The sequence below is a fragment of the Ursus arctos genome, unplaced genomic scaffold (genome assembly GCF_023065955.2).
Source record: "Ursus arctos isolate Adak ecotype North America unplaced genomic scaffold, UrsArc2.0 scaffold_6, whole genome shotgun sequence".
Taxonomy (NCBI): domain Eukaryota; kingdom Metazoa; phylum Chordata; class Mammalia; order Carnivora; family Ursidae; genus Ursus; species Ursus arctos.
In genome coordinates this window covers 24,150,427-24,177,443 of record NW_026623078.1, presented here as the reverse complement: position 1 = coordinate 24,177,443, position 27,017 = coordinate 24,150,427, and the positions used below count along the sequence as shown (strand labels likewise).

Genomic DNA, 27,017 nt, shown 5'->3' with positions numbered 1-27,017 from the left:
CCCAGATAGGTTGGGTAAATCCTCAACGTAGAGACAAAGTAGAGCGTCAAAACACAACAGTCTAATGGTTTTAAATAAAGATTTGGGAACTATAGTGCTCTATGTGTATTCCTTCATCTCAAGTGTACCTGCATCTCAAGTATATAGTCTCTTGCGCAGGGCCAAAATTCTACTCATGGTTCAGAAATTACTGTGCAAAATTAAATGATGAAAGAGTTTAAGTCTCAAGAGATGAGTTCTTTCTCTTTTCTATCTTCCCAACTAACCACCACTAAAAAGGACAAATCTAAAAATCTCAGAGCACTCTAGATGGTACATATCAACACTAAAGCTGTGGGAATCAATAGAGCCAAATTCACTTTAAAGGAGACGGAAAAGGTTTAAATCACAGAGAACTTAAGGGTAGTAACGCATTAATCTCAGATTTCAGTCCGCTGACAACAGGTTAAAGATTCATTCCCGTGCCCTCCACTCCCGGGGCCTCCTCCGTCCCCGATCGCCGCAGGTGACTCGCACCCTCCTTCGACCTCAGGTGGGGGTGCCCCCCCCCCCCCCCCGCAGTTCCCGGCTCCCCTAAGCTGGGAGGCTGCGCACCGGGTTAACAATGTCCGTCCACCGACACGGCTCGAGCGTTTAGGAATCAAAAGGCAGACTCTGAATTCACCTCGAGGAAACAGACCACAAACTCTTAGAGTCGGGGGCTGGCCGGGGGTATTGCTTCTCCCCTTCCGCCAACTCGGAGGTTTTCGGGCTGGGGGGTCAGGGGAGCTGCCCAAAGACCCAGGAAAGTCACGTTTGCTCCGAGAAGAGGCAGCAGTCGAGGCCCGGGCACCGCTCGCCCCGCCCCGTCTCACCCGCCCGGGGGGCTCCGAGTGCGGCCCGGACGCGCGCGGACCCTGCGGCCGGCCCACCCGCCTTGGGTCCCAGAGGCCCCGCACCTACCCCGCTCCACGGTGCTGCCTCCTGGCGCGGCGGGCGCGGAGCCGAGCGCACTCGCGTTTCCTCCTTCCCCGCAGGGCCGCCGGGCGCCGCCGTTTCCTCCCTGACGCGTCACGGCGGCCGGCGGCTCCTCCCGCAGTGTGCCGGGCGGCCCGGTAGAGCCGGGCGGCCGGCAGCGCGGCGGGAGGGCGCCCGCGCCGAAGCTGGGGGCTGCCGGCGCCCGGCTGGAGCCGCAGGCTGGGCGGCCTCTGCTCAGCCCCGCCGCGGCTCGACCCCCGGCGAAAGCCCGGCCACAGCGCGCGGTCTGCCTCCGGCTTCGCCGTGTGCGCAAAGTTCAGGGGACACCGGTGGATCCTGTGTGGAGGCTGGGGCTCCTCGGTGTTTCGTGCTGCTCGGCTGACAGTGACTGCTGCCCTGGGGCCGGAGAGCCGCGTGGGCCAACGCGCCCGGCCGCCGGCTGGAGACGACCCTGGCGTCCGCCGCGAGCAGGACCGCTGGACAGCCGGAGCAGTAAGAGTCAGCCCGGGAACGGCCTGGTGGGCCTGCGGCTGCGTGTAAATTGGAGACTCAGGGAAGTGAAATAAGTACCCAGAAAATTTAGGGGAACAACTATGTTTCATTTAGTGTTATTTGAAGTTTTCTACCTTTTTTCATCAGCAACGTTTTGGCTTTTGTGTTTATAGATAGGTCAGAAATTGGTGGATCCTGGGTACAGAGAAATTTCCTTTCCACACATTTTCCAAGTCCACTTTTTTTTTTGCATTCCCATTAATCTCCAAGTCAGCTGAGGTCACACTTCACAGTTTCTTACTACTCTTTCTTATTCTTTACATATGGAAGTTGCATTTTAGTTGCATTTTATTTGTCTCCTTTTTTCCAGATAAAGAGAGGTAAAGAAGGTGAGTGGAAAACTAAGAATGACATGATTCAGTGGACGTGGAAGAAAGTGGTTAGGATTTGGAAGAAGAGTGGGATTGTCGTTTGCCCCACAACACTACTGTAGTTTAAGTTTTATCAGATATCACTTGAAGATAGACTCAAACAACTATATAAAGATTACCATGTCTATATCATGTTTTAGATTTTGAGGCGATGGTCTATACTTCAGATCATACGATTCCAGAGAATATGCCATAAATCTATGAACAAATAATCTTCCAAAGGTATAATCAGAGAAGCCAGCATTTATGTGTGGCTTCCCTAAATTCAGTGGATATTTCCTTATGTTTTAAAATAATATTAAAAAATTTAACCCACAGGTAAAGGTGAGAATATTCATTTGTAATGTCAATTAACACAGTATGGCCTTCTCCTTCTTAAAGAAAAGGAATTGTGAATCCAACATTTTTTTACTTCAAAACATAATAATCCTGCGGAACTTTCTGAACAATGATTTTCAGTGGCATACAGAAGTAGATGTAAAATACAGGAGATACAAATCAACACACTGCCATGGTCCTTTGCATGTTTTCATTGTGATCCACACAATGAGGCACAGAGAAGCTACAGAATTTCCTCCCTTGTAACAAAATCAACAAATGATCAGTGTATCTCTTAATTAAAACCATATTCAGCATGCTGAAAAATTTTTCAGACAAAAGAAAATTTTGTGTCAATAAACTCCAAATATAATGACATCATTCTCACTTTAGAGATACATACCAGGCTACGACATTTCAACTTTTCTTTTTTTTTTTTTTTTAATATTTTATTTATTTATTTATTTGACAGAGAGAGACAGCCAGCGAGAGAGGGAACACAAGCAGGGGGAGTGGGAGAGGAAGAAGCAGGCTCCCAGCGGAGGAGCCTGATGTGGGGCTTGATCCCAGAATGCCAGGATCACACCCTGAGCCCAAGGCGGACACCTAACGACTGAGCCACCCAGGTGCCCAACATTTCAGCTTTTCCTTTCCTTCCCTTCCTTCCTTCCTTCCTCCCTTCCTTCCTTCCTTCCTTCCTTCCTTCCTTCTTAAAAAAAAAAAAAAAAAAAAAAAAAAAAAACAACCATCTGGGAGCCATTACATTTCCAGAATAAATGTCTTCCTGCTGTGAAGAACACACACATACATGCATACATACCACCTCCCACAAAATTTTAAGACAAGAAGGGGGATGAGCCACATTCAACTGATAAGATGTTGGGTATTTTGCATTTATAATCTGAGAGCTGCAATTCACTAGCTTGATTTCTCAGAATACCAGAGGTTGTAAATATATTCACAAACTTCACATTAAAGGGCTTTTTCACTTAAAATTAATTTTAAAGGCACACTTTAAGGCTGATCACTTTGATTAATCATATTCATCTATAGATACAGATCATATCTCCATGTTCCATTATGTTTCCAATTTCTTTAAGTTTATACTGTAAAAGAAAAGTTGTTGAATGTTCAGCTAAATGTCTAGCTGATATTTATGCTTTTATAAAAGGTTTCATATATATAAAATTTTAAAACGGAAAAAAGTTTTTTGTTTAGACTGTGGGTTCCAATATTTTGTTTGGAAATATGACTCTATTCATGCAGATAGGGCAAATATTCTGTTCATCTGCTTTATCTGTAATGTACAGATTATAAGCATAGGCTTTGGAATTGGACAGACTCAGGTTTAAGTTCTGGCTCTGCCACTTTCTATTTTTGGCAAATTATTTTACCTCTCTGAGCTTTGGTTTCATCAGTAACATAGTATAATAGTACTTTTCTCTCCTCAGTGAAACAGAGATAATAATAGTGTTTATCTTATGAAATTGCTAGGAGGATCAAATGAACTTGGTAGAATGCCTAGGAACATAGTATCGGTTGATTGCTCTTGTCATCATTGTGATTAGCTCTAACACAGATATAAAAATGCCAATATTTTAGATTCCTTTTGTACTAGTCTAAAGAATGGTCAAATTTTAGAGTTTGGGGGGAATTTTTTAAAGAGAAATCCTAAAAGTAATAAGAAAAAATCATAAAAGAAATACTAAGATATAGTTATGTTCAGAACTTTAGAAAATTGGACTGGCGATACTATAAACTATTGACCCAAATATTAAAAATAAAGACAAACAACTACCTAACAAGAGAATACAGTATTTTTTTTTTTTTTGGTAATATATCCAATGAGATGAGTGCTTGGTTTTCACCTATTCTTCAACATGGAAAACCTTTTCCCTAAACTCGTGCCTGATAAGGAACGATCACAACTTTTTATATCCTAATAAAATCCTCTATTATTTGTAGTTCTTTCATTATAACTTTGGAAGAGTTGAGGAGCATAACAATATAAGAAATATCACTTCCCATAGGGAGAAAATGTTATAAAATGACAGCAATGGGACCTGAATGGCTTCTATTCATAAGTCAGTTGGTAACGGAAGTGAGAGCCAGCATTCACTCGAATATTTGTTTTATAGCAGATAAATCGACAAGACTAGAGAAGAATAGTGCTACCAACCACATGATTACAAAAGGAAAGATGTTTTTGATTCATATTATTTGTACTGCTTTCATAGCGCCTTTTCCTTCGTTCTAGTACAAACCCATCTCCTTAAGTGGGTCAGACACTATGAGTTGTTGCTATAGTTTCCAGCTATGTTTATCCTTCGGTATACCAATCGCAGCATCCCACAACTTCAGAAAAAGAAAACCATTTTCCTTGGGAGTATAGTTTAAGGATAATCCAAGCCATGAATTGGCTCAGGAAAGAGTTAACCCATAAAGCCTGCCGTAAAATAGGTAAGAATATGAGAATTAAAGTGACTAATTTATTGCATTTTATGAGCAAAACAATTTAGTACAATACAAAGCCACCCAAGGGATAGTTAGAAAAACTCAGATACTCATGGGAATTGATGAATATTGACACTGGTTTATACCACCTTGGCACAGAGCCCAATTCTTTCCTTCATTTAGAAAATGGTTCAGAGTGTACTCATGTTGTGTGTTGGGGGTGGGAATGGCCCAAAGCTCAACATTTTTGTTGGACCAAATTAGCCATGTTCAAACTCAGAACTGAAGTGCCTGAAGTTCAAGTGTGTTTTGTAACAAAGTGAAAACCATTTTAAAGCAAGACTATGTTAGGGTCAAATATAAGGTCCTTTAGATCACAGGACTTTTTCACTTTCTCTGTTAGACTCCTGAGAAAAATCAAGGGGTCGTGTTAAGAAATCAGAACACTTACATTGCTGGCACAGCTTTTCGATAAGAAGTTGCTAGAAATTACTTTAAATCTTGCTAAGACCATTAATTATCTGAAGTAAAACTATTATCCTTCCCTACTAAGGAAATTAAGGAAACCTCATTGTCTTCCAATCTAGTTATTATGAGTATCAAGAACAAAATACAAATTGCCCTTTTTTCTTTTCTTTTTTTTTTTTTTTAAAGATTTTATTTATTTATTCAACAGAGAGAGACAGCCAGTGAGAGAGGGAACACAAGCAGGGGGAGTGGGAGAGGAAGAAGCAGGCTCATAGCAGAGGAGCCTGATGTGGGGCTCGATCCCATAAAGCCAGGATCACGCCCTGAGCCGAAGGCAGACGCTTAACCGCTGTGCCACCCAGGCGCCCCTGCCCTTTTTTCTTTCTCTCTCTCTCTCTCTCTCTTTTTTTTTTTTTTTTACTGTCTCTTGTTTGGATAGTCTGTTACATACATAAATTACATCTGTTAATAGTTGATAATAACTTATTTACATAAGTCGTGTCAGCAGTTACTATGTTCCTCAGAGAATCATATTAGGTCTTTGAGCTCAAACCTACTAGGTGGACTTTGAAGATAACAATTATTTTAGTTGCTTATCAGTAGGAAATAATAGCTTTTCTTAAACACTATTCATTTGGTGACTCAGTTACTGTTAATTATGTACAATGAATGATTGAACCCATTTCAAATGCAAAGGCTTAGTACTCTCTGGCTTAAAAAAGTATGTTGCTGTTATTTCTGCAACTAATTCTCTAAGGCATTTGTGTCTGTCTCAACCAGATGGGTCAAAGACTTAAATAGACCTTAAGAGATTATAACTTTTCATATACTGGAAGACCCTTAAATTCTCTAGGTTTTCTAGAATAAACAACCTCAGTTCTTTTAACTTTTTCTCACACCTCTTTTTGTTTGTTTGTTGTATGACTCTCATATGAATTCTTTCCAAATTCTCCACATTCTTCTTTAGATGAGATGCCCAGTATGAGACATGGAACTGTATAAAAGATCAGGTAAGTCCTTAATACAGTGAGAACATTCTGTCACAGCTCTTCAATTCACACCCCTATATTGCAACTTAGAATTACATTTAAAATTACACTTCATCATTATCAGATTTTAAAATCTAAACTCGAAATTCTTGTTTAGCCTACTTATGTTTTCTTGCATTATATTTAAGAGGTTGTTTTTATTATCCCTCTACCTATTTTATCAAAACTGTACTTTTCCTGAGTGATTTTACATTTCATCATATTTGTCAAGTCAAAAAAAAAAAAACAAGGTGGAAGGTGTACATCCTGAGTGTAGTCAAGACAAGCCAATACGGTTCAGAAAGAAAATACTCCAATGTCTATTTGTTTTGTCTACAAAGAAAGAAGTTAGGGGTACCTGGGTGCATCAGTCGGTTAGGTTTCCATCTTCAGCTCAGGTCATGATCCCAGAAAGGCTTTATACTATTAATAAAATGCCATTAAATTATTTAAAGTATAGTGATTATGTCATGTTTTTAAATTTGAAGCTTCCTTTTTACAACGTGTTCAATATATTAGTATAGGGAGTCACAAATACGTAATCTATACATGTGTGCATTCTGGTTTGGTGTCATCTGAGAATTATGCCTTTTGTTGCTTTCTTCTCCATTCAGTAACGATTTGTTGAGTACCTAGTGTATGCCAGCTACTATGCTAGGCTCAGAGAGGTAGAAATTAAAAACATTATCCCCACCCACCAAGAGTAGTTTAAATCACTTATGAAGAAGGTAATAAAGAACTGTTCCTACAATCTTCACAGAATCACCTGTTTCTCAGCACCTTCCCCTACTCCCACTCCCAGCCCTTGGCATAGATAACGATTTGCTGTACAGGGGGATTTGAATTTGAAACTGGTCATTTGAAGACCCACTTAGTTTTTATGTAGTTTAAATAAACCTTTTATGACTTATTTTCTCTTCTAGATATCTGCAGGGTGCTTTTGATGCAATCATATGTAAATATAAATATCATTGATTCAACAAACATTTTCTCTTCAAAGCACCGTGTTAAGACAGAGGGAAGGTTCAAGGTACAAACATGCATTGTGCTTTCAAGGGGATTTTATATCCTTGACAGAGAATGAGAAAAACTCACTGATTTTTTCCTTATGTGATGTGGAGTGCATTCATTATTGAATGTATTCCTCAGTACATTGCCTTTTCTACCTATCTCACCACTTTTGCCTGGTGTGTTTCTCCAAGCCTGATACCATGTCGTTTGAAAGTTTTACAAGCATGCTATTTGGCTTCAACCACCTCTTTAAAATTTTATCTCATTACTTGTAATTTCAACTCATGACTGGGATAAATTACTTTTAATTGCTAGTTATTTGCATTAGAGAACAATCATGAAAAACAGGTAGAAGAAAAAGCTGCTAAGATCATAGAAATTAAACTCCTACAATGGAATCCCATAACATTTCCCTAAAAAAAAAAAAAGAAAAAAAGTGGGGCTGTGAGGTATTCAAGGCAAGAAACTGAATCACATAACTACCTGGGGTCTCATTTACTTTTAAACTCTGCAAATAAGCAAAATCAAAGTTCACAGCCTTTGGAAGAAACTATATCTGTTTGACTTTTTAAAAGCAAATGGTATGGGGCGCCTGGGTGGCTCAGCCAGTGAGCGTCTGCCTTCGGCTCAGATCGTGATCCTTGGGTCCTGGGATGGAGCCCCACATAGGGCTCCCTGCTCAGCAGGTAGTCTTCTTCTCCCTCTGCCCCTACCCCCTGCTCATTCTCTCCCTCTCTCTTCCTGTCAAATAAATTAATTAATTAGAAAAAAAAAACCAACCAAGTGGTATTAACAATTTGGGGCATAGTATGAAGTCAGACTTAGTTACAAAAGGCTGTGATCATATAAAATTCATTTTGGAAAATATAAGCAGCACATTAAGGCAATAAAGAGACAATATCTTTATTTGAATTTTAACTGATACATATATACTCCTTGGGCTAATACACTGCCCCCCCCAAAATCCAGTTTTCACTATAATAATCATTTTCATAGAAAATAGAAGGAGGGGCACCTGGGTGGCTCAGTTGGTTAAACATCTGACTCTTGATCTCAGTTCAGGCCATAATCTCAGGGTCATGGGATGGAGCCCCATTTTGGGCTCCAGGCTTAGTACGGAGTCTGCTTGAGATTCTCACCCTCTTCCCCCTCCCCCCCTCAAATAAATAAATAAATAAAATCTTTAAAAATTTTTTTTAATTTTAAAAAAAGAAAATAGAGGGGCGCCTGGGTGGCACAGTCGTTAAGCCTCTGCCTTAGGCTCAGGGCGTGATCCCGGCGTTCTGGGATCGAGCCCCACGTCAGGCTCCTCCGCTGGGAGCCTGCTTCTTCCTTTCCCACTCCCCCTGCTTGTGTTCCCTCTCTCACTGGCTGTGTCTCTCTCAGTCAAATGAATAAATAAAATCTTTAAAAATAAATAAATAAAAAGAAAATAGAAAATGTCATTTGAACAAGTTTCAGTATAGTGTAGTGATTAAGCACATGGCTTTAGAGGAAATTAGCTCTGGGTTTGAATTTCACTGCTACTTACCAGCTCTGGACCCAAGCACATTTATTAACTCCTCAGCCTCAGTTTTCTTATTTGTAAAAGTAGTTCCTACTTCATAAGGTTGTTGTGAAGAATAAGTAAGATAAATTCATAGTAATGTACCTACTAATTACGGTAGGCCTCTGAAAGATATCCACATCCTAGTTCCTGGAACCTGTAAATACATTAAATTACACGGCAAAGAATTAAGTTTGCGAGGACAATATGGATAGACTTTGAGGCCATTGTGTTAAGTGAATTAAGTCAGACAAGAAATGGCAAATACTACATAATCTTACTTATTATGGAATCTAAACCAAAACAAAAATGAGCTCAGATAACAGAGAACGGATTGGTGGCTGCCAGAAGCAGTGGTGAGGGCAGGTAGGTAAAATGAGTGAAGGTGGTCAAAAGGTACAAGCTTCCAGTTATAAAATGAGTAAGTCTTGGGATGTAATGTACGGTAGGTGACTATAGTTAATAATGCTGTATTGTATATTTGAATGTTGCTAAGAGAGTAGATCTTAAATTTTCTATAACAAGAAAAACGTTATAACTATGTGTGGTGATGGATGTCGACTGGACTTGTGATCAGTTAGCAATATATACAGATATTGAATCATTATGCTGTACACCTGAAACTAACATGTCATATGTTAATTGTACCTCAATTTTTTAAAATTAATTTTAAAAAAGAAGGTTGCAGATGGAATTAGGTTTGCTAATCAGCTGACCTTAAGATAGGAAGAATATCCTGGATTTTCTGAGTGGGTCCAATGAGATCACAAGGGTTCCTTAAAAGTGAAGAGGAAGAAGGCAAAAGAAGGGTTAGAGAAAAAGATTTCACTATGGAAGGATGGTTAGAGAGATACAAGATCGCTGGCTTTGAAGGTGGAGAAAGGGGCCTCAAGCTACGGAATGTGAGTGGCCTCTAGAAGCTGGAAAAGGCAAAAAAAAGGGATTCACTCCTAGAGCCTCCCAAAAAAGTGCAGCCCTGCTGACACACTAATTTTAGCTCAGTGACACCAATGTCAGACTTCAAACCTAGAGAGCTATAAGATCATACATTTGTGTTGTTTTAAGTCTCTAAGTATGTGGTAATCTGTTACAGCAGCATATAAGAAGCAAGTTAGATATATAGACACATCAGGAACTCTACAAGTTACAGTGTGAGAACAAGTGTGTCATATAGAGAACTGTTCCCCCCAGTTTTGGAAAACATACCAACGCACAAACTTTTTCATTTTTGTTTTCTTTATATAACTAATTGCAAGAGTTCGATTTACCATGCCATAGGATTATTCTCCAAGCAATAGAAATGCCGTTGGCCTCCAACTTAACCCATTATGGTTCCTTGATGATGGCAGATGACAATTATAGAATATAAATGTTACCTAAGTACTATCTGTCTTCTTATATTTTATTTATTATTTTTAAAGTTTAATTTAATTTTATTTTTTCACTAAATTCTATCCCCAACATGGGGCTCAAACTCACGACCCCAAGATCAAGTGTCACATGCTCTACCAACTGAGCCAGCCAGGTACCCCTCGTTTCTTAAATTTTTATTTGTATCTAGACACCTGAGAGTATCATACAAATTAGTCATGAATTGACCATGCTGGAGACTTACAGGAGTAGCCCTGTCACCTCTTGAGAGGTGAGCTCAGACGTTGTCAAAGGAGGCAGGCCGTACTCACCGAGTCCTTCCTGCCTCTTCTTGGCTCTATCAGAAGCACATTGTGTACATTATTGCCTTTATTTATTTTTTTAAGATTCATTTATTTATTTTAGAGATAGCGCAAGAGTGCTTGTGTGTGCACATGGTGGGGGGAGGGGTAGATGGAGAGGAAGAGAGTGAATCTCAAGCAGATTCCCGGCTGAGTGCAGAGCCCAACACAGGACTCGATTTCACGACCCTGAAATCATGACCTGAGCCAGATTCAAGATTGACCAACTGAGCCACCCAGGTGCTCCCATTATTTCTTTTAATCCACATAACCATACCGTCTTTATCCCCCTTTTCACAGATAAAGGAACAGAAATTCAAAGAGGTGAAATAACCCTACCCAGGGCACACAGCAGGTAAGTGGCAGAGCTGAGTCCATTTGAATTGAAGCCCATGGTCTTTCTAGAGCACCACGGAGTCAACGGGTGGTGCTGGATGAAAGGCAGCAAGGACCAGGTGTAGAAGAGTTTACAAACTGAATGCCTGAAGCACCTGGAGGCACCTGAGATAGTAAGTGTCGGAAGAGGTGAACATGAGATGATAAATGGTAACTGACCATCAGTCTTCGTGAGTGGCAAGAGGTGCCTCCCTCTCAAAGGGACAGCTGACGGCTACCACCAGCTGATTGTTGCTATGTGAGCACATAGGCCCAATGTTGCCAGATCTATTCATTTTTCTTTTTTTTTAAAAAAGATTTTATTTATTTAATTATTTAAGAGAGAGACAGAGGGAGCATGAGCAGGGGGTGCAGCAGAGGGAGAGGGAGAAGCAGGCTCTCTGCTGAGCAGGAAGCCCGATGCAGGGCTTGATCCTAGAACCCTGGGATCATGACCTGAGCTGAAGGCAGACGTTTAACTGACTGAGCCACCCAGGTGCCCCTATTAATTTTTCAATAAAAGCTAGCAATATACATTTTAATGTGAAATGGTGTAATTTCAAAATGCTAGGAATGAATTAGGATTTTGTTAACACACTGTGCAGGCCAAATGAGCCACATCTATCAAGCAAATTTGCCCCATGGGCTACCAATTTGAGACCACTAGTACTGATCTCTGGGACTCAGGGAGTGGTCTGTAGTCTTGCTAAAAGACATGTGGAAAGGTTTGAATTAGATTTTGATTGAGCTCATTGAGTGAAAAGATACCCTAATCTAAGAACAAGGGAGGCTTATTCCAGGGCATTGAGGCACATTGGAGAAGGGAATATTACTCAACTGTTCCACAGAATCTTCTTAAAGACACCAATAATTACAGCAACTGTAAACACATCAACCGCCTGGGTTTGCTAATTCATAAGTATTTTTGGGTGAATCATCATTGATATGCGTGCTCATTAGAAGCCAGATTATTTTGTTTTAATAGAAAACAGCTTAATAACATGAATCCAATTTTATATATATACAAAAAGGCTGACATATAATATCTGTAGGGTAGGAAGAAATGGCCTAAGAGTTCGAAAATATTTATTTATTCAAAATAGTACAATATCACAAAAGCAAACTACACTTAAAACTTACTGATACATATTTTAAGCAGAAAGCTCTGGTTTGAGAAATACAGAAATAGTTACAGGAAACACCGAGGGATGAGCTGATGTAGGAGAATGCAAATTGTACGATACATATCATTTCACCATTGTGGTTTTTCTGCAGCCGAGCTCTGCAGCCGTGATAAAGCCATGGAGGAGACAGACAGCCGGAATGAACCTGGGTTGGGAAGGTTCAAGAAAAGGACAATGGAGCAAAGGAAGAGAGGCCAAGTGGGGGCCAAGCCATTTACACTTGCTAAGGAAAGGAGGAGGTCACAGGCAGGAAGAGCATGGGGGACATGGCCAGGTAGAGAGCGAGGTTAACAAAAACTTACTACACATTCTTACACTATTAATAATATTTACATTTTAAAGTACACTGTCATTTTCAAAGCATTTTTTAAAATTGACTTTATTTTTTAGAGCAGTTTAAGGTTCACAGCAACATTGAGCAGAACGTAGAGAGTTCTCAGATAACCCCTGCCCCCCACCAGAGTGGTACTTTCCTTGTAATGGATGAACCTACACTGACACATCATTGTCATTCAAAGTCTGTAGTTTACATTAGGGCTCACTCTTGTTGTTACATATTCTATGGGCTGGGCAAATGTCTAATAACATGTTTTCACCATTAGAGTACCATGCAGAATAGTTTCACTGCTCTGACATCCTCTAAGCTCTGCCAATTCATCCCTCCCTTCCTCCCAACCCCTGGCAATCACTGATCTTTTTTCTATCTCCATAGATTTGCCCTTTCCAGATTGTCATACAGTTGGAATCAAAGAAATTAACCTTTTTAGATTGGCTTCTTTTAATTAGTGATATGCATTAAAGCCCCCCCAATCTTTTTATGGCTTAATAGCTCATTCCTTTTTAGCATTAAACAATTTTCTATTGTCTGGATATACCAGAGTTTATCCATTCACCTCCTGAAGGACATCTTGGTTGCTTCCAAGTTTGGGCACTTATGAATAAAGCTGTTATAAACTCCATGTTCAGATTTTTGTGTGGATAATTCATTTTAACCTTCATAGTCGGAATATAGAACAAATGTTCTAAATCGAATCCTAAGAAGTCAAATATAGCACACGAAATCAAAGCGTTTATCAATACGATTGGTAGTTTATCCTTTGAATATCCTTTGAAACAAGACAATATGTTACTATGTTAGGAATAAAAAAAACTCTAAATTGATGATTTCAACAAATGTTTTGAGGAATTGACTCTCTACTTTGTCATTTCCCCCATCTTCTCTCTGCTCCAGCCCTTGCCAACTCTGAACCCAGTTAGCACGATACACTGGATCAATGCGTGCTGAAGCCAGGTTGTTTGTGTTGTTTCTGTTTGAATAAGGAGGCTCAGACACTTATGAGCAGTATGATTTGAAGCAAGTTACTCAACATCTTTGGGCCTCATCTTCCTCATCTGTAAAGCAGGGATTTTTGACAGTGTCTGCCTCATGGATCAAATGAGTTTATATTCATAAACCCTTAGAATAAATTACCTGGCATATAGGTGTTTGTCAAATAAAATGAATACTATGTATGTAGACCTCTTGTATGAATGCTGGTCTCCCAGGGCCTGTATACAATTCTGAATTGTGCTATTGAGTCAAACTGTCAGGTGTGCAATTTGATTTTATCCCACTTACAAGCCAATAAGTTAGCCTTTACTGTTTCACAGATACTGAAAGAAGACATGAGACATCTGAGTCTCAGAGAAAAAAAGTTGTTTTACCCACAGCACAGCATAAAAGGTATGACTTGTTCATATCAATTCCTCTTGCCCCCCAAGTTCCCCAGGTGTGATACCAAGGCACCCAGATAGATGTTACACATGCAGTGAGTTTGTGTTCAGTGGGGGAAAAGTGAGCTTGGGGAACCCATTGTTTTTCTAGCAAGCAAAAAGCTAAGTCAGCTTCTTTGTCCCAGAGGGAGATGTTACTTTATCTCTCAAGATTGTTGCTGTAGGGGCACCTTGGCTATCTCAGTCAGTAAGTCATGCTACTCTTGATCTTGGGGTAGTAAGTTTAAGCCCCAAAGTAAAGATTACCTAAAAAAAAAAAAATAAAAGATTTCTTGCTGCAAACACAACCATGAAAACTGGCTTGGGTAGAGTGAAGTGGTAGAAGTCCTCTAAAATGGCCCATGATGGTTCTTGCCTCCTGGTATTCACCGCCTGTTGACTGTGGGCTAGATTTATTGACTCATTTCTAACTAATTTAATATAGCACAAGTGACAGGATGTTGCTTCTGAGATTAGGTTATAAAAAGACTGTGGCTTCTGTCTTCTCTCACTCACTCTGAGGGCAGACAGTTATCATGTTGTAAGCTGCCTTACAGAGAGACCTGCACAGCAAGGAAGGGATGTCTTTGGCCAACAGTGAGTAAGAACCTGAGGCCTGCCAACAGCTTGAGTGACCTTGGAAGCAGACTCTCCCTTATTCAAGACTGGGGATGACTGTACCCTGGCCAAACTTGACTGTAGTCTTATCAGAGACACCAAGGCCAAGGGCACCCAGCTAAGCTATGCCCAGATTCCTACTCAACAGAACCTGTCCAAAAAAAAAAAAGTGTTTGTTCTTTGAAGCCTCTGTGTTTTGGAGTAATTTGTTATGCAGTAATAGATATGTAATAGAAGCTGTCCGGGCCTTTCACTCTTGCATACTGGCCAAGACGTGAAGAGGAGTGAGAGACCCACAGATAACCATTTCCAAACAACAGGGTAAAAGCTACGAACCAGGGGTAGACGATGCCATCTTCCCAGAAGATGGCTGCCATGCTTAATGTCTAGTACGTAGGGAGAGGCAGATACTGACACTGGAAGCTAGAATTTGGAAGGAAGCCCTTAGCTGGGACTAGCCTTACCAATCTCAGAGCCAGTTTTTGAAGAATTTTGCTTGCTTGAGGACATAGTGCAGGATAGAAAAAAAAAAAGGCTTCTGCTGTGTGCATGCAGTGGGAAACTAGGTAGGGCGTGTCAAATACTGAAATGCCTACTCTGCATTCAGTGAACCAAATTATCTAGTTGTGTATTACTCTCTGTACTCATTTGGCTTCTGTTCGTCTGAGCCCTTTGTAAACTTTGTTTAAATATTTTCCCTGGTCTTGCCTGTACCTAAGGGAATTGGGAGTCAAACGCTTGAGCCACAATATTAAAGGGGAAACAGTGCCCCCTGGAGACCAGAGTGGCAATGCCCAGAGACCGCAAGAGGTAGAAGCTAGGCTATGTGAGGCAAATGGCAAGGTTTTTTGTAAATGTCAAGAATATATTTAATTAAATTAAAAATCTCTGATTTAAAGCTTGTAAGAAATTGGTATGAAAGAAATTGGTAACTAGGTGTGGTGATGGATGTTAACTAGATTTATTGTGGTGATCATTTCACAGTATATATAAATACTGAATCATTATGTTGTAAACATGAAACTATCTCAAAAAACCTGTGCATTCAAAATGTTTAAAAGAAATTTGTATGGAAGATAAAGAGATTTTTTTCCCCAAAGAGAGTCAATTTTATTCTCTCTATATAATGGAGGGCCCAGTACTGTTGTTAGGAACATGGGCTTTGGAATAGACAGGACTTCCTTTTATTAACTGTGTGCCCTTGGCCAAGTTGATAAATCTGAGCCTATTTCTTCATCTGTAAAACAAAGATAATATCTCACTGGATTATAGTGATTATTAAATGAGATTATGTAAATAGTGTCCTTAGCAATTGGTAAACATTCAGTTTTTGAAAGCTGTTATTATTATTAACTACTACTACTGTATGAATAAGATAAGAGTATTCCCTCTACTTAATATTCTCCATGCTGGTAATGGAATTTTCAGATAAGAAGAATTTACAGAAGGCATAAATTAGAATAGAGGAAGGAAGAATCAATGGGCAATAAAACCCAAGAATATTTGTAAAGGTGTGGGGAAAAAAATAATCTTTTAAAGCTTTCTATCCAATGTATAGAGAGAGTTGTATAAATATATAATTAACATCACCAGTCTATTGGCTAAGTGGTCAAAGGAGATAAAAAAGAGGTTTAACAAGTGTGTTACCTAACAACCTACTTATTGGTTAGGAGATGCAAAGTAAAACAACTTTCAGGTCTTATATACTTTTTTTTTTTTTTAAAGATTTTATTTATTTATTTAACAGAGATAGAGCCAGCGAGAGAGGGAACACAGCAGGGGGAGTGGGAGAGGAAGAAGCAGGCTCATAGCAGAGGAGCCTGATGTGAGGCTCGATCCCATAACGCCGGGATCACGCCCTGAGCCTAAGGCAGACGCTTAACCGCTGTGCCACCCAGGCGCCCCAGGTCTTATATACTTTTTAAAGTCAAATGTAAATGAAAGATAAAAAGAATGGGTACTAGAGAAGACATAGGAAGAAGGCCTTGACCATGGATCACAACACATCTGACTTTGGCTCGTATCAGCTATGAGTGCAGATGTTACCCTCTTTCTCTGTGCCTAAGTTTCCTTATCTGTCCATATGATACAGCAATAGCATATTATAGATTCACTGTGAGTATTAAATGAGAAAAGACATGGAAAGCCCAGAGCATAACACTGGCTCTCACCAACTGGTCTCATCATCCTCCTCATCATTATCTTCATCATTGTTACTTGATTTGCAGATGTTATTACAGGCAGAATTGGAAAGGGAGCCAGCCCTTCAGGAGATTACTCAGAGTAATATGTAGTAAGAGCCATAAAGTTCCATATACTCTTTAAATCTGTTTTTCCCATATGTGGGAAGAAATTTAAAGGGAAAAAATTACCTGATTAGAGATGTTTATAGCAATGCTAATTATGAGCATCAGAACTTGGGAACAACCTAATGCCCAGAAATGGGGGAGAGTTCAGTTAACAAAGTATAGTAATACACGATACTAAGTACAAAAGGAATATACAAAAATCATAGTTTCACTATGTATCAGGAAGAACCAGTTCAAAGATAAAATGGAAAAATGACACATTCATAATAATCACAACTAAAAAAACCCTAGAAATAAAATTAATAAAAATGTTCAAAACCCATTAAAAACTATATTTTACTGAAGGACATATAAAGTCTCTGTAAATGGAGAGTCATATATGGATAAGAAGCCTCAATATTTTTTTTAAAGCCAATTCTGCCCATATTGATCTGTAAATAAAATGTAATTTTTATCAAAATCCCAGTGGAATTTTTTAAATTTAACAGTTGATTCTCTAGTTTATCTAGAAGAGAAAATGTTTCAAAATAGCCAAGAAGGTTTTGAAAAACAACTGTAACAAAATAAGACTTGGCTTACAAGACACTACAAGAACTATGAAACTATATAGTGAATAGGGTAGTATGGTACTCATCAGAAAAGGATGACAAGGTCAGTGGAATGGAACAGAGTTCAGAAAATAACCCGGGTTCATACTTATAGGATTTCACACATGCTCGAGGTGGCATTTCCTTTTCTTAAAATATATTTTTTAAAGCTTTATTTATTTATTTGAGAAAGAGAGAGAGAGTGTGTGCGCGCGCATGCACGGGCACTCAAGCCAGGGGAGAGGGCAGAGGGCAGGTGAGAATCTCAAGCGGACTCCCCACTGATCTTGGACCTCCCAGGGCAGGGCTCCATCTCAAGACCCCGAAACCATGACCTGCACTGAAATCAAGAGTTGACGCTTAACCAACTGAGCCACCTAGCTGCCCCATTAATATTTTATTTTACTTACTTTTTAAAAAAACATTTTATTTATTTATTTGAGAGACAGAGAGCACGAGTGGGGGGGGGAGGGCAGAGGGAAAGGGAGAACAGACTCCTCGCTGAGCAGAGAGCCCAACATGAGGCCTGATCCCAGGACCCTGAGATCATGACCGAAGCTGAAGTCAGACACTTAACTGCCTGAACCACCCAGGTGCCCCAGTATTTTATTTTTGAGTAATCTCTACACCCAACATGGGGCTTGAACTCATAAGCCCGAGATCAAGAGCTGTATGCTCTACTCACTGAGCCAGCCAGGAGCCCCTCAAGATGGCATTTCAAATCAGTGGGGGAAGACTAGATAATTCAGTATAAACAGCATAAGGACAATTGGCTTAATTACCCATAAATCATAGGTGATTTAAAAATCTAAATGTAAAAAATCAAAACAAGAAAACTATTTGTAAAAAAAATATACTGAAAAATAGCTTTACAAACTTTGGGTAGGAAAGAACTCCCTTAGCCTGACACAAAACCTGGAAGCCCGGATGTACTGATCAGATTACGTGAAGATTAAACACGTTTGTAAAGAGCCGTGCCTCTCCTTAGGTTCATCCTTCTCTCCTTGGAGTCCCCAGGAGAGCAATAGCATGGGCTGAGAGATGGGAGCTGGGAGGCAAGGAGAGGGAGTCCAGGAAGGGCAGCCAGGAGTCTTTTGCTGTGCCTTGCTTTGATCCTGAGCACTCCTCCCTGCTCAGATAAGCACAGTGGATTTCCTACTTCGGATTTGAGAGCTTTTTGAAATGCATTCCTAGTTCCTAGTATTTTTAATTTTAAATGAATTTAAATGAAATAAAAACTCACTTGGAGCGCCTGGGTGGCTCAGTCAGTTACATGGACAGATTCCTGATTTCAGCTCTGGTGACCATCTCAGGGCCCTGGGATCAAGCCCCGCGTTGGGCTCCGCACTCAGCAGCAAGTCTGCTTGAGGATTCTCTCTCTCCCTCTGCCCCTCCGCCTGCTCTCTCTCTCTCTCTCTCTCAGTCTCTCTCTAAAATAAATAAATATTAAAAAAACCCCTCACTTTTGTCTTCCCCCAAACAGCACCATAACTTTCATAAAGCAAAAGAGACTGTAAAGTTAAAAGATGAGTGACACAGAGAAAACATTTGCAAATTGGGGAAAACAAAGAGTTGCTCTTCATTATATATAAAATGTTCTTTTAAAATAAGAAAAATTTTAGAAAATAAAAAATAAAACAGACTAAGGATATAAATAGGTAACTCAGTAAGAAGGCATACAAGTTGCCAGTTAACAAATAAGCATGTGTTCAACCTCACTGCTAATCAGAGAAATGCAAATTAAAGCAAGATGGCTTTTTTACCTATCGGCAGCAGTATACCAAGTGGGGCTGGGTGGTGTGAGCAGTCAGCAGGAAGCAGGGCAAGCAATAAGGAGATGCACCGTCTGTAGAGAATTTTCAAAATAATAGTAAAACATATATCATTATGCTAATTCTAAAATATGTCATTGGTAAAGTATTCTTCCCTACAGGGGCAGGCTGCTGTCACTGCCCCAAACTCACCAGGCCCCTATTAGAATAGCAAAAATGTAAAAGATTGCTAGCAACCTATGTTAGTATATGCCCGCACACTTGGTAGGAGCATACAGCTTTTTCGGATGGCAAATTGGAAGGACTTGATCAATATTTTAAATGTGTGTTTCCTTTGACCCTGTAATTCCACTTTTTGAAATCTAGAGTACTGACATATCCCTATTGTGTCTAAAGATATATGTATAAACAAAGATATATGTACAATAAACTTTGCAAAGGGGACAATTTGGGACACAACCTAAATATTAACCAGGGGGAATGGTAGGGGGAATGGTAAATAAATTATCATACACAGCAGAATTCTCTGGAATGCTTGGGAGATGGGACTAGATAACTCCTCAGATCTCTTTCAGTCTTCCAATTTTATGACCTTTGATTTTAGACTTTTGAGGACAGTTCCAAAAAAGGGGCTTCAAAAATAATTAAAGCAATGACATCATTAATGGAATAACCATGCACTTTCTTAAGATAATCATTTAGAAGAGGAAATTAATATTTTAAAACATCTTGGGGCACCTGGGTGGCTCAGTGAGTTAAGTGCCCAACTCTTGATATCTGCTCAGGTCATGATTTTGAGGTTGTGGGATAGAGCCCCATATCGGGCTCCATGCTGGGCATGGAGTCTGCTTACGATTCTCTCTCTGCCCCTCCCCACTCCTCTCTCCCTTTCTTAAAAAAAAAAAAAAAGTCTTGCTTTGAAATAATTTTATATTTAGAGGAGTTGTAAAGATAGTACAGAGTTCCCATATACCCTTTATCCAGTTTTCCCTATGCCAACATTTTATATAGCCATGGTATTGTCAATGATATTCATGCATTATAACCTGTTGAAACAACAAAGCCAAAAGAACTAGTGATCCAGTTCTATTTACTGCAGGTAATAAGACTCTGCTCCATTGGCAACAGAGGCTAATTATAGCAAAGATATCAAAGTCATCCTTCTCGGAGAGACCAACATTGAGGTGAAGGAAACATGCATTGTTTGGCCACTGGTTTTTCTGTTCATCCTTGAAGTGGAACCAAACTTGGCTTTTTACCAATACCAGTTCAACTGTTTTTAATTTTCTAATTTCTCAAGTGAAAAGGGCTGAAGTTAGCAAACCGAAGCATTATCTTAATTGCTTTTGAAAACATTTGAGAAACTGCTATTTTCAAATTCTGTTAATTTAATAACAGTAGACAAATCACAGTGAGTAAGCAGGTCAAGAACCTGAGAAGACTGAATGATAAAATTAAAACATTAAGCACAAGCACTCTTATTTAACAGCTTGCATATGCGTGCCAAGTGTGGTGTTTATGGCTCACCAACTGTGTTGTATGCCAGACACTTCAAAGAACATTCCAGAGAGATGGTCTGACTTACTGGAAGTTTAAAGGCTCAAACCCCGTATTTTATCCTGTATTTTAAAAAACAGTTTTTATTATAAACTATTTAGACATTTTATAGGATTAACTAATCCAGTTTCTACAAGTCAATAATATAAACTTTAAAAAGGAAAAAAAGAAGAAGAAAGGAGGAAAAAAAAGAAAAAGCAGTGCTGTGAATTAAGAGACTTAAAAGATCAAACAACCAAATGCATCGTGCATATCTTATTTAGATTCTGACTTGAACAAACCAACTATTAAAAAGACATTTTTGAGACATTAAAGAAATTTGGTTATGGAATTGGCATTAGATGTTAGCAATAAATTGCTAATTTTGTGACTATGGCTTTGTGCTATATAAGAAAATGTTCATATTTTGGAGGTGGGTCCTTAATATGAAGGGACAAAATTATATATTTGGGATTTGCTTTTAAATAATTCAGCAAAGGAAGAAAAAAAGTGACGAAGTAAATGTCAGCAAACTTGACAATCATTGAGTAAGTCATTCCCAAGGTAATGGGAATTAATTGTACTTTTTAAATGAAGGTTAAATTTTTCAAAATAAAAAGTTCTCACAAAATACCCACAAAATTCAAACTGGGGGTGGAGTTGTGGTTATAACTCTATACTTTCCAGACCTATAAAGAATCTGTGATGGTCATCACAAGCTGTACAAACGATCCTTTACAGCTGAAGTTAGAGTCTGTTTCATTTGCTGTTGTGGTTTTAGTAAACTCTTTGACAAGAGGGAGACTTACTCTGAGCTCACCAAAAAGCCCCATTTGCCAAAATCGCCATGAATGGTATCTCTGCTTCTACTCCTGATCTTCTCAAGTCATTCTCCACCTTCTAGCTAGAGTTGTATTTAAAACCATAAATCTGGTCACTTCCTTCTGTGCTTAACACCCTTCAACGGATTCCAGTTTCTGGAATAAAATCAAGAGCTCTAACAAGGCTCATACAGCTCTATGGGAGCTCCCCGTGTCTCTCCTGCCACCTCTCGGCTGCTCGCTGTGATCCGTCCCTGCTGGCTTCTTTCAGCCCTTCAGCCGCCAAGCTCTGTTCTGGCCATGACCTTCTCAGAGCTGGTCACTCCCCTTGGAACGTCCTTCCGCAAAACATCTTCACGGGACACGCCCCCACCCACTATTTTCTTCCTTATAGAAACAGTTCTTTTCTCTTTTAGCAATTTTCTCAATTATTTCGTGTCTGTTTCCCACTCTTCAAGTGTATTCTGTTTATCATAATATAGCTAACAATATCCAGCTTTTAGTAAATCACCTAAGAAACATTTCATCCCCAGCTTCCAGTCCCATAAATATCATTGAAATATTGAAATTTAGTTTTGAAATATTGGAGAGGGCATTGGTGAATATTATCCCCCAAATTGGCTTAAGATTCAGAAGAATGACAGTTGACGGATGGCGGGGGAGGGAGTGGGGTAGGATGGTGCAACGCGTTGGGGGGGGCATTTGAGAGGAGAAATACCAGGGTGTAGCAAATGATGATTAGGCTGCAGAGCAAAAGCTTACAAAAGGGAGATGTCAAGGCCACTGTGATTCTCAGTGCGTGTGGATTCATAAACTTCCATTTCCCTGTGATGCCTTTTCTGTTCAATCAGTGCCCTGATTTCCAGCCTAGTTCTCTGCTGTGCAATGAAACACTAACAGGAGGGATTAAGGGTGGGATGCGGAAAACTGACCAGAATTTCTTGCTTTTACGCCAGGGAGCAAAAGATGGCAGAATACATGCAAAAATGTACAGATCCATGATCACAGGGAGATTTTAGCAAAGTTCTTTAAAAGTCGAGAGCTCAAGTATACAAAATTTGAACAAGACAGTTAACAAATTTGAGCCAGTGGATTTACATATGTACACTGTCTTAAAACTTTAATACTACATAGTGCTTATAGTGTGCCAGGCACTGTTGCAAGTGGTTTATAACTATTGGCTCATTTAAAGAGCACATATTCTTTCTCAGGTTATATGGAAAGTTGTAAAAGTGACCATGTACTGGGTCACGAAGCAAGTCTCACCAAATAATGAAAATTTAGTATCTACAGATCTAGTCATATGTAGTAAAGGGACAAGAACATGTCACACGGCAGGTTCCCTAAAAAAAGGCTAGGAGAGGCGAGGAGGGAGAGAAGGGGAGGCTGAAGCAGGGAAGTATTAGGTCTACCTAATATGTTTTATTTGAGACGAAGGCAGGAAGGAAAGAAGGAGGGAGGGAAGGAAGGAAGGAACGAAAGAAGAAAGGAATGAAGGGGGAGGAAGGGAAATTTCTCTCAAATGGTCCAAAAAAAGTAATCTGCATATGTAATGTAGAGAGCTAAGGATGAGCAAGTGTGTAAAATATATTGACATTTGGGAAACTGCAAAAGGTGTGTGGGAACTCTGTAATATTTTTTCTACTTTTCCAGAAGTCCGAAATTATGTTACAGTTTCAAAGAAGTTATAGTAATTACCCAGTCTCAATGTAGGGGTAAATAAATATCACAGTATCTTTTTTACCTTTTAAGTATTTAGTAAGTGAGAAAAAGCAGACAATTTAAATCAGGCATAGCAAGTGGCCTGTAAGATGAACCCCTGGTGTGGCAAGAGATGAGGCTGTGGTTCACCCACAGACGACTGCCTTTGAGTAAACTGAAACAAGGAGCTCTCAGGGGGCTCTGCGAGCAGAGGGGGCCGAGGCCTTGGTTCCCATTCTCCCCTGCAGCCGCTGGCCCTGTGCAGGGAACGACATTAACAACTCTTCAGCCCTGACAGCACACCTTATCTACCCACATTTGGCAGTTTTTCTCCATAACAGGATAAATAATCAACATTAAGACACACCTAAAATTGTTTACCCGTTAGTCCACTTCGGTGCATGTATGCCAATGTTGTTAAGTCACTATTTATAGGACGCTCACTGTAAACAAAGCGCTGCATGGGGTATAGCAGAAAAGTATAAAAATAAATACAAGATGGGGCCAAATGCTCATTCCAAACCTACAATCCGACAAAGGAAAGGCATGAGTGCCTATGTGTGCCAGAGGTCATACTTTCATTTTTGCTGCCTCATTTCATTTCCATACCAATTCTGTGAAATAGATTTTCATTATTACTATTTTATACATGAGGAAGCCCAGAGAAGTTTGTGGGTTTTTTTTTTTAAGATTTTATTTATTTATTTGAGATAGAAAGAGAGAGCACATGCGCAGGGGGAGGGGCAGAGGGAGAAGCAGACTCCCCACAGAGCAGGGAGCCTGATGTGGGGCTCGATCCCAGGACCCCAGGATCATGACCTGAGCCAAAGGCAGACGCTTAACCGACTGAGCCACTGAGGCACCCCAACCCAGAGAAGTTATTAAGTAGCCCAAAATGATACAAGCACTAAGTGACAAAGCTTAGGCCTGTCCAATTCCAAAGTCCATGCTCTTTCCACATCACCATGCTTATAAAAGTCACAGAAACATAAATACTGTAAAATTTCACTTACTCAACACTCTTAGGGATGAGTCATGCTGGACAGATGAGTAAGTAAAAGGCCATTCTCTAGGCAACATTATTCAAAACCTTCTAAGGTTAGGGAAGAGAACACTCCTCTGGAGAAGAGGATTTTCTTTCTTTTTTTTAAAGATTTTAGTTATTTGAGAGAGAGAGACAGCGAGAGAGAGCACAAGCGGGGAGGAGAGGGAGAAGCAGGCTCCCCACTGAGCAGGGAGCACTACTTGGGGCTCAATCCCCAGACCCTGAGATTATGACCTGAGCCGCAGGCAGACGGTTAAACAACTGAGCCACCCAGGCGCCCTGAGGATTTTCTTCCCTGCGTTTCTCTTCCCTCTTAGGCTTCTGGCATTTGAAGCCCAGGACACCTGGTGTCTGACATGTTCTCCCTGAAAGCTCCAGAAGGTGCCCAAAGATTCTTTTTTCCTTTTTGTTCCCTCAAAATACAAATGAGACAGACTGGTAGTTCAGAAATAATTTTAGTACATACAAAGGGAGAAGAAAACAAGAAATATTTACAGAAAATACAGCAGTGTAAAAACAGTTGGATTTCCAAAGCGGTTTTCTGATACCACATTGGGTTAGGCACCCACTCAGTCCTGAATGTTAGAACACTGCCCTTTGGTCCCAAAGGGTGGTATGACTCTGCAAGCCTGTTTCTCATCTCATTCCTCAGTATTTGGCTATCTCCGGGTCAGGCAGCTTTCGGTATTTATCTTGTCCTTAGTCGTAGAAATGGGTCTAATAATTTATTCTATTCCTTGCATATATAACCAGCCCGAATTTTAGGTTCCTCATCTTTATGAAAAGGGAATAAAAGTACTAATTCAGAGAGATCAGATGGAGAGATCATGCAGGCACAATGTACATAGTAAGCACTCATAAGTAATTTTTCTTCTCTTCCTCCTCTCTGCACATGTCCACCATCATCATCATCATCCCAACAATGATCGTAGCTAGTGGTTGAGCATTTATGTGCCAGGCACTGTTCCAAGCCCTTTACATGCATCAGTTAGTTGAATCCTCACCACAATCTTATGAGGGAGGTACAATGACCACCTTCATTTAATGAAGACACTGATGCACCAAGAAGACAGACAAGCTGCTCACATTCAAAAGCTGGGACTCGGTCTACCAGTTGAGCTCCAGAATCAGCACTTCTAACCACCGCGCTACACATATAAGGGACTCTCCTGTGTTGAATGTTAGCCATCTAGACCTTCACAGATCCTCCCCCTCACTTTGCCTGAAGTTGACACCAGAGCAAGAAGAGAGAATTGAGGGACCATAAAAAAGAGCCTACGAGTGTATCCAATTATATATATAATTTGTGATTAAAGGTGCAGCTACTTTATAATCTTCAGTACTGTTTGAATTCTTAAAGCAGAAGGCAGGCGTTTAAAACTTCCAAAATCAACTTAAAAAACCTGTGTAAATGTAGATTCATTTTGGGCAAAAAAATGAGCAAGCACAACTAACTTTGGAAAGGAAGTGATTTCACATAGGAGGAAGTTTTTGCTTCATTTTAATGTCAGTTAAACTACATTAAAACAATAGCTTATCATGGGGGGCACCTGGCTGGCTCAGTCCGTAGAGTGGGAGGCTCTTGCTCTTGGGGTTTTAAGTTTGAGCTCCATGTCGTGTAGAGATTACTTAAAAAACGGGGCTAGTCTTATTTGAGGTGCCTGGCTGGCTCACTTGGTAGAGCATGCGACTCTTGAACTCAGATCATGAGTTCAAGCCCTACATTAGATGTGGAGCCTACTTTAAAAAAAAAATTGGGTTGTAAAACAATAGCTTATCAGTAAATAGTGAATATTTTCCCATATCATTAGGGCAGTGATTAAGAACAAGGGTTAAGAGCAGACATGGGTTGAGTTCCACCAACACTACTTCACTAGCTGTTTGAAGTTCTGTGTTTTCCCTTCTATGAATGGGAATAATGATACCTATCATCTAGGGATACTGTTAGACTTAACACAATACAATTAAGGCGACTGGTACAGTGCCAGATTCATCACAAGCACTCAATAAGGTATTTTTCTTTTGTATAACATCACTGTAATGGCTGGAGTATCCCATCTCATGGCTGTGCCAGGATCCATTTAACCAGTCCTGCATTGTTAAAATCTGGAACATATTCAATACTATCAATAATATGAACAATAGTAAAATTTTCCCATTCATTTTTGGTTATTTCTTTAGGGTTAAATCCTATAAGTGATTTGGTAAATCAAAGAATATCAACATTGTACACTTGTGACACACATTTTCAATTTTTTTTTAAAGATTTTATTTATTTGACAGAGAGAGTGAGAGAGCACAAGTAGGGGGAGCAGTAGAAGGAGAGGGAGAAGCAGGCTCCCCGCGAGCAGGGAGCCCGACGCGGGACTTGATGTGGGGCTTGATCCCAGCACCCTGGGATCGTGACCTGAGCCGAAGGCAGACGTTTAACCACCTGAGCCACCCAGGCACCCCCACACATTATCAAATTATCATTCAGTATATAGTTTTACCAAGTTAACCTTCTACACATTGAAGGAATTTGGTCAACTCTTGCCAACAATAGACATTTTGAAGAAATATGCTAATTTTATGGGTCCTCCAAAATCTCATGTTATTTAATTTATTAGATGTTTCAATTTCTTCTTTTGTTGCATTAGAAAGGTCTGAGACTCCATAAATTAATTACAGTATGAGACTGGCAGGAAAATAGAAAAATAATCGGGATAAGTAAACATTTTAATGTAGCATATTACAGATAGGGCATTTCAAGCCATTTATGAGGGGATGAGTTTTTCCAGTGGTTTTCAAAGTACACCTTGTCGGGAGGTGGGAATAGGGGAATGCGCTGCTGGCAAGTTGCAATAACTCTCATTCATTCCCATTTCAACCATATTGGTCTATCTTTTACATACTGAACT

The 27,017-nt window shown here is 40.0% G+C and overlaps 1 protein-coding gene and 1 long non-coding RNA gene across 6 annotated transcripts in view; one reads left to right on the top strand and one right to left on the bottom strand.

Annotated features, from left to right (window-relative positions):
• Window positions 1–904, bottom strand: part of SGK3 (serum/glucocorticoid regulated kinase family member 3) — a 130,554-nt gene extending 129,650 nt beyond the window's left edge. The window contains exon 1 of one of the 3 annotated variants that reach the window (XM_057308130.1): window positions 595–904. The gene's annotated coding sequence lies outside the window, so the exon portion shown is untranslated. The remainder of the gene's footprint in view (window positions 1–594) is intronic. The other 2 variants (XM_057308131.1, XM_048216451.2) reach the window with 2 other exon arrangements.
• LOC125281713 (uncharacterized) lies at window positions 542–26,635 on the top strand. Of its 3 annotated transcripts, none has more exons than XR_008957902.1 (6): window positions 542–1,449; window positions 2,671–2,824; window positions 6,088–6,130; window positions 10,718–10,772; window positions 13,208–24,498; window positions 25,050–26,635. It is a non-coding gene; the product is annotated as an uncharacterized LOC125281713 (long non-coding RNA). The 3 variants fall into 3 exon arrangements; XR_008957903.1 differs by having other exon boundaries at window positions 576–1,449; window positions 13,208–13,699; window positions 25,050–26,406; XR_007188850.2 differs by lacking the exons at window positions 13,208–24,498; window positions 25,050–26,635 and adding an exon at window positions 12,068–13,201 and having other exon boundaries at window positions 1,085–1,449.
• The last annotated feature ends 382 nt before the right edge of the window (window positions 26,636–27,017 follow it).